Source organism: Carya illinoinensis, chromosome 6 (genome assembly GCF_018687715.1).
Source record: "Carya illinoinensis cultivar Pawnee chromosome 6, C.illinoinensisPawnee_v1, whole genome shotgun sequence".
Taxonomy (NCBI): domain Eukaryota; kingdom Viridiplantae; phylum Streptophyta; class Magnoliopsida; order Fagales; family Juglandaceae; genus Carya; species Carya illinoinensis.
Window position 1 is genome coordinate 10,915,494 of NC_056757.1, and position 6,460 is coordinate 10,921,953.

The following is a 6,460-nucleotide window of genomic DNA, read 5'->3' on the forward strand; positions in this document are numbered from 1 at the left end:
GTGAACTGAAACTCAAGGATGACTTGCAACTGATGAAACGCGGCACCAAACCTGTTGCTGAGTATGCCCGTACCTTCAAAACAATCTGTGATCAGCTTCATGCCATTGGCAGACCCGTCGAGGACACTGACAAAGTGCACTGGTTCCTTCGTGGACTCGACACCGACTTCTCAAGTTTTTCTACTGCTCAAATGTCTCTCACCCCTCTCCCCTGTTTTGCAGATTTAGTCTCTAAAGCCGAAAGCTTTGAGTTGTTCCAGCGCTCCCTTGAGTCTTCTGACTCCACTCCTACGGCATTCACAGCCACTAATCGTGGCCGCACCCATGGCAACAACGCTGCCTCCCGTAGCAACCAGCGAGGTCGGTCTCATTCCCACGGCAATAACTCTTCCAAGCGAGGACGAACCCACTCTGGTCAGGGTCGTCGACCACCTCGCTGTCAAATATGTCGCACGGAGGGCCATTATGCTGACCGCTGCAACCAACGGTATGCTCGGACTGATTCTGCTGCTCACCTTGCCGAAGCTTTCAACACGTCCTGTTCTATTGCTGGACCCGAGGCTGCTGATTGGTTTTTTGGACACTGGGGCTTCGGCCCATATGACCACCGATTCATCTGTTTTGGATCAGTCCAAAAATTACACGGGTAAGGACTCTGTGATCGTAGGAAACGGTGCCTCTCTACCCATTACCCACACTGGTACTCTTTCTCCGGTTCCAAATATTCACTTATTAGATGTCTTGGTTGTCCCTCATCTCACTAAAAATCTTCTTTCAATTAGTAAATTAACGTCTGATTTTCCTTTCTCCGTTACATTCACTAATAATCTTTTTACTATCCAGAATCGTCAAACAAGAAGGGTAGTGGCGACCGGTAAAAGGGATGGAGGGCTATATGTGCTGGAGCGCGGCAACTCTGCCTTTATTTCAGTCCTTAAAAATAAATCTCTACGTGCTTCATATGATTTATGGCATGCTCGTCTGGGTCATGTGAATTATTCTGTTATTTCTTTTTTAAATAAAAAAGGACATCTTTCTCTTACGTCTTTATTGCCTTCTCCATCACTATGTAGTACCTGTCAACTTGCGAAAAATCATCGATTGCCTTATTCCCGGAATGAACATAGGTCGTCTCATGTGTTAGATCTTATTCATTGTGATCTTTGGGGTCCTTCTCCCGTCAAGTCCAATTCGGGTTTTCTTTACTATGTTATTTTTATTGATGATTATTCCCGATTCACTTGGCTTTACCCTTTAAAATTTAAATCTGATTTCTTTGATATTTTTCTTCAATTTCAAAAATTTGTGGAAAACCAACATTCTGCTCGTATCAAGGTTTTTCAAAGCGATGGAGGTGCCGAATTTACTAGCACTTGCTTCAAAGATCACTTACGTACTTCTGGCATCCATCATCAATTCTCTTGTCCATATACACCTGCTCAAAATGGCCGTGCTGAGAGAAAACATCGTCATGTGACTGAGACTGGCTTGGCCCTTCTCTTCCACTCCCATCTTTCTCCTCGTTTCTGGGTTGACGCTTTCAGCACTGCAGCTTATATCATCAACCGGTTGCCCACTCCACTTCTTGGAGGTAAGTCACCCTTTGAACTTCTATACGGCTACTCTCCGCATTATGACAATTTTCATCCTTTTGGTTGTCGTGTTTATCCTTGCTTGCGTGATTATATGCCTAACAAACTTTCTCCCCGCAGCATTCCTTGCATTTTCTTGGGTTATAGTCCCTCTCATAAAGGGTTTCGTTGTCTCGATCCCACCACCACTAGGCTTTACATCACCCGCCACGCTCAATTTGATGAAACTCACTTTCCTGCTGTCCCTAGCTCCCAGGCCCAACCCCTTTCCTCTCTTCATATTTCAAATTTCTTGGAACCGCGTCTTTACCACATTGATCCATCCCCCCCTACCCCTCCTTCACCGCACATTCCTCGGTCCAGCTCCTCTCCGTGTGATATTTGTTCTGACCTTGTGGATGAGTCTGTGCAGGTTGATACTTCTCTTGCAGGTTCCTCTTTGCCACCCTCGGCTTCTGATCCACCCGCTATTGCACCTGCTGCTCCTTCCTCTTCTTCCTTGGGCTCTCATCCTATGATCACACGAGCCAAAGCTGGTATTTTCAAGACTCGTCATCCAGCAAATTTTGGTGTTTTGGGCTCATCTGGACTTCTTTCTGCTCTTCTTGCATCCACTGAGCCAAAAGGATTCAAATCTGCTGCTAAGAATCCTGCTTGGCTTGCTGCCATGGATGAGGAAGTTCGCGCTTTACAACAAAATGGCACTTGGGTTTTGGTTCCTCGCCCTGCCAACACAAACATCGTGGGCTCTAAATGGGTGTTTCGCACTAAATATTTGCCAGATGGATCCGTCGAGCGTCTCAAGGCTCGTCTTGTTGCCAAAGGTTATACTCAGGTTCCTGGTCTCGACTACACTGACACTTTCAGTCCGGTTGTCAAAGCTACTACTGTCTGTGTTGTGCTTTCTCTTGCTGTCACCAATAAATGGCCCCTTCGGCAACTTGATGTCAAGAATGCTTTTCTCAATGGCACTCTTACTGAACATGTTCATATGGAACAACCTCCTGGGTATATTGATCCTCGCTTTCCCACTCATGTCTGTCTATTAAAGAAAGCCCTCTATGGCTTAAAGCAAGCTCCTCGCGCCTGGTTTCAGCGTTTCAGCTCATTTCTTCTCACACTTGGTTTTTCTTGCAGTCGCGCTGACACGTCACTTTTTGTCTTTCATCAGCAGTCTAACCTTATTTATTTACTTCTTTATGTTGATGACATTATTGTTACTGGCAACAACCCATCTCTTCTTGACAGCTTTACTCGCAAGCTTCATTCTGAGTTTGCTACCAAGGATTTGGGCTCTCTCAGTTACTTTCTTGGTCTTGAAGCTTCACCCACTCTTGATGGTCTCTTTCTCAGCCAGTTAAAATATGCTCGAGATATTCTTACTCGTGCTCAGTTGCTCGATAGCAAACCAGTCCACACCCCCATGGTTGTTTCTCAACACCTGACTGTTGATGGTTCTCCTTTCTCTGATCCTACTCTCTATCGATCTCTTGTTGGCGCCCTTCAGTACTTGACCATTACGCGTCCAGATATTGCCCATGCTGTCAATTCTGTCAGTCAATTTTTGCATGCCCCTACTGCAGATCATTTTCTTGCTGTCAAGCGTATTCTTCGCTATGTTAAGGGCACACTCCACTTTGGCCTTACCTTTCGTCCATCCACTGTTCCTAGTGCGCTAGTGGCTTATTCGGATGCTGACTGGGCTGGCTGTCCCGATACTCGTCGTTCCACATCCGGCTACTCTATTTATCTTGGTAACAATCTCGTTTCTTGGAGTGCCAAGAAGCAACCTACTGTCTCACGCTCCAGCTGTGAATCTGAGTATCGTGCTCTTGCCATGACTGCCGCTGAACTTCTTTGGCTTACGCATCTTCTGCATGACCTCAAGGTCTCCATTCCACAGCAGCCCTTGCTCTTATGTGACAACAAAAGTGCTATTTTTTTGAGCTCCAATCCCATTTCTCACAAGCGGGCCAAGCATGTTGAATTAGATTATCATTTCCTTCGGGAACTTGTTGTCGCTGGCAAACTTCGCACACAGTATGTGCCCTCCCATCTCCAGGTTGCTGACATCTTCACCAAAAGTGTTTCTCGACCTCTCTTTGAATTTTTCAGATCCAAGCTTCACGTTTGTTCCAATCCGACGCTTAGCTTGCGGGGGGGTGTTGAGGATACTTAGCCGTCCATTACGGTTTACCATATGTATCATATTTGACCCTTGATTATCGGCTAACATCTTGTATCCGTTTACTGCTACTTTCCTTTTACTTTGTAATCTATTTTGATCTTCTTTGATTTGTAAGTGATTATAAATAGAAAACTCTCACCACCTTTTACGTGTGGTAGTTTCTGCAATTATTCTCAGGGTTGATAACGGGTCAACCCGTTATAACACGTTAAGAAAATTAAAGTTACAATTATACCTTTCTATCCAAAAGTAAAATTGTTAGAATTTTAATTTCGATATTTTTATTGTTTATATTGTAATTTTGGACTTGTAATTAGTTTTATAATTTTTATAGATATTGTGATTTTAACATTAATAGAAAATTATATTAAATTTAATCAAGTCAAACTGGTTAATTTCAGGCATATTCAACCCATTTACATAAACAGTTTGAAACGGGTCATATTGTTTCATGTCAACTTATTTAGTAATATTCACTAATGGGTCAAAACGGGTTGACACGACACGTTATGTTAACGGGTTGGGTTAGGGTTTGAGATTTTGACACGATAAACTTAATGGGTCGGGTTAGGGTTTATCTATATAGTATAATATATATGCTTTGACACGACAAAAATACGACCTGTTAACACGATTTGACACCCCTAAAATACAGTCCACTAATATGCCCCAAAAAAGTGCAAAAATTACCAAAATAGTCCATTATTACCAAAACAGTCACAATCCTACCAAAGCAAGTTAGAAATTATCAAAATAGTCCATTAATCAATAGATTAATTTAGTTGCTACCCAGCCACATGTTTATCCAGCCTACATGTGTCTGGGCAGCCACTAATAATCTAAAAAAAAAAATTCACTACCAACATTAGACACCTCCATAAGGTATTGAAGAAGATGTAGATGTACCTCCAGTATCCTTTCTCCATTCCTAAAAAATTTTCCGTTGAATATAGCTAAAATATTCTTGTTGTCTGGCATTCAAGCCACTTAGATCTGGCAACATCATATTTGCCTCGAATTTCGTCTTTTTTAGTTCAAATGCTGCCGATCTTTCTAGTTCTGCCTTCAGGGTCGCATTTCTACGCTTTTCCATAGTCGTCGCTCTACTCTCGGTCATTTTAGCTAAGGCAATCTTGATCTCACTATCATTTCCTTCCATGGACTTCCGCTTCCTTTCCCTTTCTTTCTCAGCTTTTTTGTCTGGAGGTCTCTCAGCAAGAACCTTTATGTCCTCCTCAGCATGGTCAACATCAATAACACCGAACACTTTTTCAGATGACCTTCTCTTCTTACCAAGGGTAGAGATGTGTTGTTGCCATTTTGGTTGATGTCTCAAAAGACACCAACAATGCTCCATTGTGAAATTACTCCCTACCATTTCTTTGTACAACACCTTCGCTTTCTCAATCTACAAAAGTGAAAGAAATATTTGTTAGTTTATAAGTCCATTACAAATTAAATGAAAATAGGTTTTAGGGTACATACCTTGTCTTGCTCCGTTGCACCACTCGGGTGCAATGACTCTACTTGTGCTATATATGCACAAAATTTATTTGTCAATTTTTGAATCGTGGACCATTGATTCATCAAAGAGCCCTCAGAATGGTTGGCAATGTTTGGTTTTATATATTCATGATAAAATGTGGTAATTCTTTCCCACATTTGAGTATACTTTTGATCAGTACCCCTTATCTCATCGATGCTAATATTGAATCAAGCTGAGACGAGGAGGTTATCCTCTTCAACAGTGAAAGACGCATCTCATTGAACTTTTTTTTAAGGATGCTTCTTTTCACCGTCATTTGGAGTTGATTGGACAACATTATCATGTTGCGTTGGGGTGCTATTATAACCTCCTCCTCCACTTTGTAATAGAGTGGTGAAAAAGAGGTCATCATCAAAATGTGTGTTCATCCTTAAAAAATATTAAATTTTCAAGGAGTCAGACAAGTTGTCCAATAGTCAAGTCCAATATAAAATTCTTAGCATCATATTGTTGAGAATTATAAAGCATCTCAACATCATATTGCAGTATCTCAATCCATATATCATTTATCTCAACATCATTTTGCAGAAACCAAAAGAGAACAGCCCAGGCGAAACCCAAAGGAGAATTAAATAATTGATACAACCAAGAAATTAGTAATAAATAGTTACTAAGTGGTGCCAGCAAATTTAGTTTGCAAACCAATTGAAAAAGCACATGCATTGAAAGAGAATAAGAATAACAGTTCAATTGGCTTTAGATAAAATGGAAAGTAAATATTCATGTAGCCAGCCCAAATAGTCAAATACATTAATTTCATGTTCACCATTTCCTTATAGACCACATTTTCAGTTTTAAGAAATGTCACTCATGAAGAAACTAAGCTTGTAAATACATAAACACTCATATTAGGCACACACGAAGAGATAAAACAGTTCAGTTCAAGCTATCCATAGATAATGTGTGATTGATGTTTTACACAAAATTTTGAACCTAGTATAAAGAATACAAAACAATTACATAAGAATGGAAAAATGAAACCATAATTTATGTACAGAGTTGATTTAAGGAAAAGAAAGTGTTTAAGATAGTTTATAGAACAATTGGACTAATCCAAACTAGTTTATAGATGCTGAGTACTGGACACACAAAGGGATGTTAAGTATAATGCCAACATTTTCAGACCCTAAACCC